This window comes from Impatiens glandulifera, unplaced genomic scaffold (assembly GCF_907164915.1).
Source record: "Impatiens glandulifera unplaced genomic scaffold, dImpGla2.1, whole genome shotgun sequence".
In the NCBI taxonomy this organism is placed as follows: domain Eukaryota; kingdom Viridiplantae; phylum Streptophyta; class Magnoliopsida; order Ericales; family Balsaminaceae; genus Impatiens; species Impatiens glandulifera.
Window position 1 is genome coordinate 19,119 of NW_025919263.1, and position 9,681 is coordinate 28,799.

General features: G+C 29.4%; 1 non-coding gene across 1 annotated transcript; it reads left to right on the forward strand.

Annotated features, from left to right (window-relative positions):
* Nucleotides 1-8,239: 8,239 nt before the first annotated feature.
* On the forward strand, nucleotides 8,240-8,401 carry LOC124917750. The gene has a single exon (XR_007097218.1). It is a non-coding gene; the product is annotated as a U1 spliceosomal RNA (small nuclear RNA).
* Nucleotides 8,402-9,681: the final 1,280 nt, after the last annotated feature.

Genomic DNA, 9,681 nt, shown 5'->3' on the forward strand with positions numbered 1-9,681 from the left:
AACGGTTGTTCTACTCCTACCAATAACTTCAGCAACACCATAAGCCTTGTCGTTTTAGTAGAGCACGAATCTTGATCTGCCACATTATCTTCTCCTTCAGAATGACAATATCAATGGTTATTTCTGCTACTGTTGACAACTTCAGCGACCCCCAAAGCTCGCATCTTGATTTGCCACATTGCATTCTCTTCCTGAACTTGTCGTCTTGGTTCTTACTACTGCCATCTCAATTGAAAGAACAAACAATCGAATAACTTGAAGCTCTGATACCAGTTTGTTATAACGGAACGCGTAGATGACGTAATCAATAAAGAACGACACAGATTTTAACGTGGTTCACCAAGATAAAACTTGGCTACGTCCACCAGAAAGAGAGAATCTTATTAGGAGATCAAAACATAGATTACAAAAGTACTGACTGGGGTTATGACACGAATTTATATAACACTCAGTCCCTTGAAACCCTAATAGATATAGAACTGGGACTGAAAACGATGCTCTCAAGGTAAAGACTTCAACTTTCTGAAGTGCCCGATTGCACCTTTAAATAGTCTTCAACTAGGTCAACACAATATTTTGGCAAATAATCTCCAAAATATTATCACAATACTTTCCTAGTTATATTACCATAACAAAAGATCATATTTCCTTTTGTGTTAATCTTATTTCCTTAAATCAAAATTACACACCAAAAAGATATACTTCCTTTTGTTCAATATTCTCTTTCCTTGCATCATCAATTCAAGACATCTCAACAATTACATTGATTGTGTAATGCACTAACCGCAACAGCATATGCAACAGATTCCATCCGTTAGGAGAATGATTTCTCAAATTATGTTGCTCAAGAAATACATTTGTTAGCACATTATCCATTATTTATGTCCATTTGAGATACGATTTAGTCTTCATTCTTTTTATCTTTTCAAAATAGAGAGTGAAAGTATAAGATTGATTGGAAAGACACAAACAAAGATTTTATATCGATAAAAGAAGATACACATCACCACAACTATACTCGCTTAACATAAACTAAAATTGTTTAAGTAGATATAAAATCACTAAAAACATGTAACTGATTTATACCACTCCTAACTTGATATTCGCTATACATCTCCCTTGTCATATTATCCCTTGTCTATTGACTACCACCTTGTACATTTATTATGACATCTTCATAGTCCACATCAAATACTTCATTTGATTGTTGTGCCAAATTACAATCAGTCTAATGCAAACAAGGGATAATCCAATTCTCTTGCAATTTCATGAATGTAGTTATGAAGAACACAACAAACATTAATAATACGAACTTGTCATTCAAATAAATTAATTATTGAGACAAATATTTGTGTATCTATGTCAAGAAAATAATATAACCAATTTTATAATTATGTTATAAAAATTCACCTTTGTATTAGTACAAATAAAATGATGGTTGACGAAGTACTGCCCATCGTTTTTTCACCAATCCAAATGTTCTCTCTACTGAATTTCTTGCTAAAGAGTGTCGTAAGTTAAGTAATTCCTTATAGTTAGAAGGACGATTGCCATGACTCGACCATTCATTTAGGTGATAACGAGTATAACGATAAGTAGCTAAAAATCCTGAAGTATTTGCATATCCAACATCAACTAAATAATAATTTTCTAAATAAAATTCAAATTTATTAGTATCTTCTTAATGCTACTAATATAAATAAAATTTAAAAAACAATACCAGTAGGCACAAGAAGTTGATCCCTATCTCTCACTAATGCATTTCATAAAACTTTTGAATCTGATGATGAGCCTTCCCATCCAGAAAGAACATAAAGAAATTTCAAACTCTTTTTATCACATACTTCCAAAACATTAGTTGTTATCTGTTGTTTCTTATTTTGATATCTACCTTGATTTTTAAGTGGAATAGTCATTTCAACATGTGTTCCATCCAAAGCTCCAAGGCAATCCTAAAAATTTTAAAATCAAATTATATGATTTCTAAAATAATCTATAAATATATGTCAAACTTAATTTTGGTACTAATCTTGAACCACCTCCATTTATAATCGTTCTCATCAACATTCTCAACTTGATTAGGTAATCTTATAAAATCTTTTTACTTAAATTGAGAACCAAGCATAATACTTCATGAAAACGCCTACTAATTGTCTCTAATGAACGAATATAGATACCTCAAAATACCCAAAGTTTTACTCCATGTCCTAGTACAAGTAAGAACATGGCTACAGATTCTTCAACACTCACATTGCTACTATCGTGTAAACCCTTTTCACGCAACAATTCACAAAAAATAGTGAAACTGTATTTTGTGAATCATAATAAGTCAAAACAAGTCTTGTCTTTTTCTCCATATAATTTTTAAACTATATTTTCTAAATGCATTATTTTCTCAGTATCATACCGTGGAACTCTTGGTATAAGTTGTAACCAATCCACAATTGCAATAGTAGTTTGAGTTATCACATCAAGAATTAATCTTCTTCTTTTTACTTGTACTAAATTATTATCAACCATTAATAATAAGATACCACGTTCTTCAAAATAAATAAAATTAAATAAGGTTTATATGTATCCTATGATGTTTTCATTCACAATTGCAATTAATGGCGACCAATACACAATTGTAATATGACGACCAAAAAGGTATTGTGGATGTGTTAATCTATCCAATGTTTCAAATCATCGACCAACTTACCCTCTATTTGATTTTAACTTCAATTAACCCGATTTTCTATAATCTACATCAAACAAGGTTATTCAAAAACCCAAGATCAAACAAGGCTTAAATAAATATGAAACATTAATACAGATAAGCATTCAAGTATAGTTATATTCTTCAAAATTTACACTTATTTCTAGTTCTATTAGATGAATTAAGTGATCAAATTTCAGTCAAGTCATAACACCAAACAAAACAAAAAAAAAGGTACAAAAAGCTATCCATTTTAAGTGATGAATGCATTTACCGTGCTTGAGAAAAGAAGTTATTCAAAGCACATGTGTAGATTGCTTTTATTAGGAGAATTCCCTTATTCAGTTCAATTAATAAAAAATATTAAATACTAATAATCCTCATATGACTCCTAATCCTACACTGATTCAAATATTAATAAATAGCCATAATCTTACTAGATACTAACAAACATGTTTATCTAATAACACTTATCATATTCTAAATAATCTAATCTTCTGAACATATGCCCCATAAATAGCCATAATCTTTATTGATAATCATAAACCATCACATAAAACAAAGGGTTTACTGCTACTTCACAAATATATGACATCACTAAAACCCTATTGCAAAATACCAAGATCCTATCATTAAGATCAAATATATTTTTCTCAGTTACTTTAGTTTACCCGGACTAAAAAAAAATAGAACTCCGTCGTGAAAAAGGTAGCATAATTTCATCAAGAAAAAGTAAACAAATGCTCTCATTAGTTTCTAAATAAATATTTGAATCTCTCATTAATTTCTAAATAAATATTTGAATAAATATTTGAATCTGTATATAAGTAAGAAAATTTTCCGAGGAGATTGGATGTACAGCAATTAGCAGCTCGCCTTGGAGGTCTGATCGGAATCCTATCAGTTCTTTTTAGTTCTTTTTTGTTCAGCATCTTTCGCTGACTGCTGATTCATTTGCATGTTCATATTCTCAATTTAGGTTCCACTTCGAATTTTCATATGATTTGTGTAATGACGAAATGATAATATTTTTAATTGAATAAAACTCAACAAAATGAATAAATAAACGCATCCTATAAAAAAAATAGAAAGTGTTTTCAATGGGTGTTGAAGAATATATATGGAATGTACTTGATGTTGAAACTAGTGAAAGATCGTCGCCGTCAGTGAGAGATTTTACAGAAGAGAGGTTTTACAGAAGAGAAGAGAAAGAAGATTGAGAAAAATGATACGATTGAAAAATGGGGAGAGAGGGAGGGAGGTGATGGAAAAATGGGGAAGGGAGAGAGAAGTGAAGGAAAATGGGTTAGGTGGAAAATGAGTAGGATTCTTTTGATTGAAATTTGAAATCTTACCTAATTTGACCAAAATTCAAAAGGTAATATAAATACATTGTTTATAATTCTATCGAAATTTAAATTCTAAATCAATTCCTATATTTAAGTTTTTAAATAAACATCAGAATTGGAATTGACCCCTTCAATTTCAATTCCAATTCTAATTCTCTTTCACCAAATACACTTTAATGATTTTTTTTAGCTTGAAGAACCAATTCTTAATATGAACAAAATTATAATTTGTTTTTCAAATCACAATATCAAAATTCTATTTTACAATAGTCTTTCAAAAACTCTAAAAAATCAAAGTGGTATATTATTACTCATAATTCTAGACATAATACAATACACTAGAATCTAATTATTTGTGAGATGAATAATATGTGAATAAGTTTTTTTTTTTTTAAATAGAGGATGCTAGCATGACCTACAAGTTATATAATGAGTATTTCTAAATGTCATTATGTATAAATACTTTTTTTTAATAAAAACCAAAGTAGTACTGAAGCACATAATAATTTGTTTGATGAACATTACTAAAATAAATAACCTATAATACTGAAATAAATAACCTAAATCCTATAGTAAAGCGGCACTAAAGTGTAAAATGCAATAAAAGCATGCTCTTACAATTTTTTGTTTTTTTTTTAATAATGATAAATTTAGTAAAAAAAGCAAAATCAATAAGTTTTTGTTATGTTTTGGGAAATGCTTATAGTCATTTAATTAATAAAACTAAAAAAGGAGAGTGAATACAAGAGTTTTAATTAAGACAAACATTTTTTGTCCCAATTTTGAATCAAACATAACAACATAATTATGAAATAAAAATTATAGCAACAATATTACAACAAATATGAATCTAGAAAACATCTATCTTTCTTTATTTCTCCTTACACAATTGAGTATTTATGACTTTCTTGAATATGATATTCCATTATTGACATAAATCTCAATTAGCCGATGTTATAGAGATGAAAGGCAAAGGAAAGATCGTGATTGGATTCAAAAGTAAAGCATTCAGGAAGTCTTCAAGTATGAATTAAAGCTAGGCCATCAAAGATGATATCATTCCAGACTTGCTATTCACTCCTACTTGCCCTTGAAAAAAATCTAGAATTTCCTTCCGCCTAGATTTTATACACAATTGCTCCATAGAAACATTTGAATACATTAACAAGGTACATGTATCCTTTAGTCTTCCTTAACACAACCCCTTTAATATAAATTCAGTCCTCGGGAAAGTTATAAAATCCGAAATTATTAGCAAATTTCTTCCAAAGCACATTAGTATATAGACATTCACCAAGGATATGGGCAACTGATTTTTCACAACTCGAACAAAGAATACATATCGTACATGGAATGGTCATAAACCTGTTGATCATATCCCTTGCATAAACCTTTCTCTAAACGCCAGCTAGAGGATAATACGATGTCGGGATATGATTTTAGAAGACCATACACAGTGAGCCCAATCCACCAACTACCCCCTGCTGCGTGTGTACTGCCCGGCCATATCGGTATTAAACCTACTGTTAACTACCACCTTTCACTAAAGCAAATCAATCCGATCATGAAACGTAATACAAATGATTTCATCGAGTATCCTCACCCCTTCTGAAATAAGCTTACTTGAGAATAAGCCTAAGTAGGTCGTTACATTCACCATCCTTCACCTTCTAACTTCACCTTCTAACAGTTACATGGACATATTGTTGTATTTGAATTTTACTTGTCCATATAACTCTTTTTGTACACACCAACTGAGGCAATCTATAAGAATTCATAATGTTTTTCGTTGACAAGTAGTACTTAGAGAGTAGTGTGTTTAAAGTATTTAAAGGGAACTCTTCTCTCAATTTATTTTTTTCTTTTCAAAATAATGAAGTTTTGAATGTTTTGTACATGTTCACTGAGTAAATTGTATATATAAAGGTCTTTTTATATTTTCTGTAACAGATTCCAAGCAATCACTCATTCCATAGAAAAACAATTACAAAGTAGTCTGTAAACTATACATATAAGTTCAGTTTAAATACCCAACCTCTAATAATACAATTGAACTAACTAAACTCTATCATACACTACTTTGTAATTGCGATTTTTGTATTGTACATAGCTCTTTGAGAGCATTCACTTTTTACCCAATTAATTTGGGTCTTCAATTTTATTGTCTTCTTATCCTAATTCATAATTGGATAAAGTTAAATAAATAAAAAATGATGAAGGGTGCCTTCAATAAGAAAGAGAGACTCAAATACTCCAAATATGAATTGAAAAAGGAATCCCACACCACCTAAATAGTTTAATATGGCAACAATCTTTTTAAAAGCAACTAAATTTATCAAAATCATTTAACTCATTAGTATGGATTGATTTGAAAAATCATAAATTTTATTGTTACAGGGTTTTTATGTTTTCTCAACTTATAATCTGTTTTACTTTTTAAAAAAATTACAATTATTTTTTCTTTCCCTTTATCTATTGCTAATAATATGTAATTACATATTACAGTTTTTTTATCTCTTAATCTGATAATTACAATATGTTTCTTTAAAATAATTATTAAAAAACAAAAAATGGGAAGGAAAAACAAACGAAAGTACTGAATATATATGTGGAAAAAAATGATATAAGAATAAGTCTAATTGATTCCAATAAAATCTCTTCAAACACACCACAATTTGTTCTTGAGGAAGCTTTAAATTAAATGAGTAATTGTTACAATATTAGATCACTAAGATGCTCAAACAATTTACAGAAAAACACGATTCTAGTTTCACAAATTTATCTGGAGAGTTCTTCAAGTAAGCCTATAAATTTATGCATTATCTTAGTGTATATAATATTTGGAAACTTGAAAGAATTTGTCACCGCAATATCTGGAAGATTAGAAAGAAAATGTTAAAAGTTTTATGGCAAGTAGCTTTTAATCTATTCAACCAGAATAAAGTACAAATTTGAAGTTCCTTGGAACCATTTGATATGTGAGCATCCCCTTAGGTGTGTTGTAAATTAAATTCTTATGAACAACAGCAAGAACTTGTAAGAACTGATGTAAAACAAAATTTACTGAAAATTCAAACAAAGAACTTGTTATGTAACTTTACCAAAGCTAATAAAAAAGAAAAACTTACTTATCAGCCTTTCTTATAAGTCCATAGATATGTGACAGTTCACTGCACGCATTGTGGGCATTTTAAGGAACTCCTCATGTCCTCCATGAGACACAATCCATAACTGCAAGTTTTAAGACAGTAAGCACAAAATGCAGGAATACTTAGTCAAATAGTTTCAAATTTCCTCAACTAAAGTTTAGTTTTAGTACCTGATAATTGCAGTGTGAGAGTAGCCTAAATAAAGTAAGGGGTTTAGTTACATGTCCGGAAATAAAGACTTAGTCAATGGCCTGAAGTAAGACCTGTTAGCTGTCCCATATGCATCACCAGTTCCAGGGTGTATGTCTACTACATTGGGATTTTGTCTCCCTTTTCTTTTCCCTTTCCTTCTCTATTCCATTTAGGATTTGAGAGTCAGAAAAGTAATTTAAAGAGTCGAGATTCTGCAAACAGAAACCATACAATTGCATCATATAGAAATTCCATGAACACTGTAAGGTAGAGTTACTTGAGCCATTGGATTCTATAGAATGAAAGACCAAGGTGGATATATGCATTGTTATTGTGGGTTGAACCTCCTACAAATCTAATATTCATTCTTTTATTGTATTCCCAATTGCACAAAACCTTAAACCTTTTCTGAATCACTTCAGGTTTTTCCGGAAGTTTCATCTTTGTGGGGGAATTGACTGTCCATAAGAATCGTCAGCAAACAATCCTAGTACTATAAGTTTATTATCCAACAACAGTCTAGTTGACTGCAAATTCAAAGAGTAATTAATCTTAATTTACTTATTAGAAAAAGACAAGTGAAAGAACCCTTTATCTTGTTATCTTCTCAAAGAAAGTAAAAAATCTTTACCGACGTAATGACAATAATCTCTGTCTCCTCAAAAGCTTCTGAACCACCAAATTGAAGAACTAGCAGCAACGTCATAGCTTTTTCTCCCTTCTTCTAATCTCGTGATGGAGATGTGAGAAACAAGAAGCATTATTACGGTATTTTGTTCCCACATCGAGAGATAAAAGAACTGTTCGTAATGCACCGTAATATAAATTAATGGGCCTGGCTAGAGAATTACTTACTTACCTGGACGGGGTCTTTGGGCGATCAAGAAGGTTCATGGCCTAGGTCAGTGACTTTCATTGCACATAGAAAGGGTGCTTACTTAAGATCAGCCCATTGTGGTTGAATCTACGTCATAATTTGTTGCTGAGGGGGCCTGCGTTCGCGCGGCCCCTACCATTCTTTAAGTTCTTAAAGTTTCTCTCTTTTGTTTGTGTTATTCTAATAATGTTAAAATATTTCTTAAATATATATATTAGTTTTACCTATTATTGAACAATACATTTTTATGTTTAATTTAATATATTTCATAACAATTTAATATGTTGTTACATTTACAGGAAATTAAATAATTTTTACTCAATCTTCTAAAATATAATAGAGGTTCATTAAAAATATTAATTCCGGAAATTATTACAAAATTATATCAATGTAATTTTCTATTTATTCTTTATTCAATCAATTTAGATTATAAGTAATATAATAATGAGTTTGTATATTTTATGAGTTAGAAATACATTTTTTATACTTTTATTGCAATTTTTAACTTTAATATCTAGTATTTACTTAATGGTGGTTCTCATTGCAACTAGAGGATCCAATTACCTTCATTTGCTAGACTAAGGCACACATCATGGATTGGCGAGGGAAACTAGAAGAGTTATAAGTATATCTAGGTAATTAAGTCAATTAAGTATTTATTAATCTTGTTTTATTTTGAAGAATAACAACTCATATAAAAATTAATTACAATCAGTTTTAATTTATAATTTATGTAAAAAAAATAATTTTAAATAAACTATTAATAAGTATATTTTTTTAAGGGATTAATAAGTAGAGTTTGATTGTCATTTAATACAAATTCTTTAGTAATAATCTTATTTTTAATTAAGAAAACTAGCCTAACACCCACCGTCATACATTTTGTAAAATAAATTTATATATTCAATTCGATGATTTAACAAAAAAAACTAAAAAAAATTAACAATCACAAAAATAGTCATTTTTATTTGATTGAGTGTCAAAACCAATATATATAACAACGTTTGAAAAAAAAAAGTTATGAGAAATTATCATTGTAATATTATTATTTTTTATGTTTTTTTTTAGTATTTCAGCTTTAAACGAAATCAAGAGATAGGAAATTTGACGAAAGAATCTTGATAATTGGTCAAATTCTAAAAATGACCCACGCTTAATAAACTATACAAAAATGACATTTTCAATCTGCGAAATATTTGTCTTGCTCTTTACCGCAGCGTATTACATATTACGCGTATTATGTAATAAGCGTAATATATATATATATATATAACCAAAGATCTGAAATTATGCTTATTGAACAAACAATTAATTCTTTGTTGTTTTGTATATACTCACAAAACAAACTAAACAGTAAAAAAATCTTTTTCTTATAGACTTCTCTTTTGGGAATACTCTTCAATTTAAACACACAAC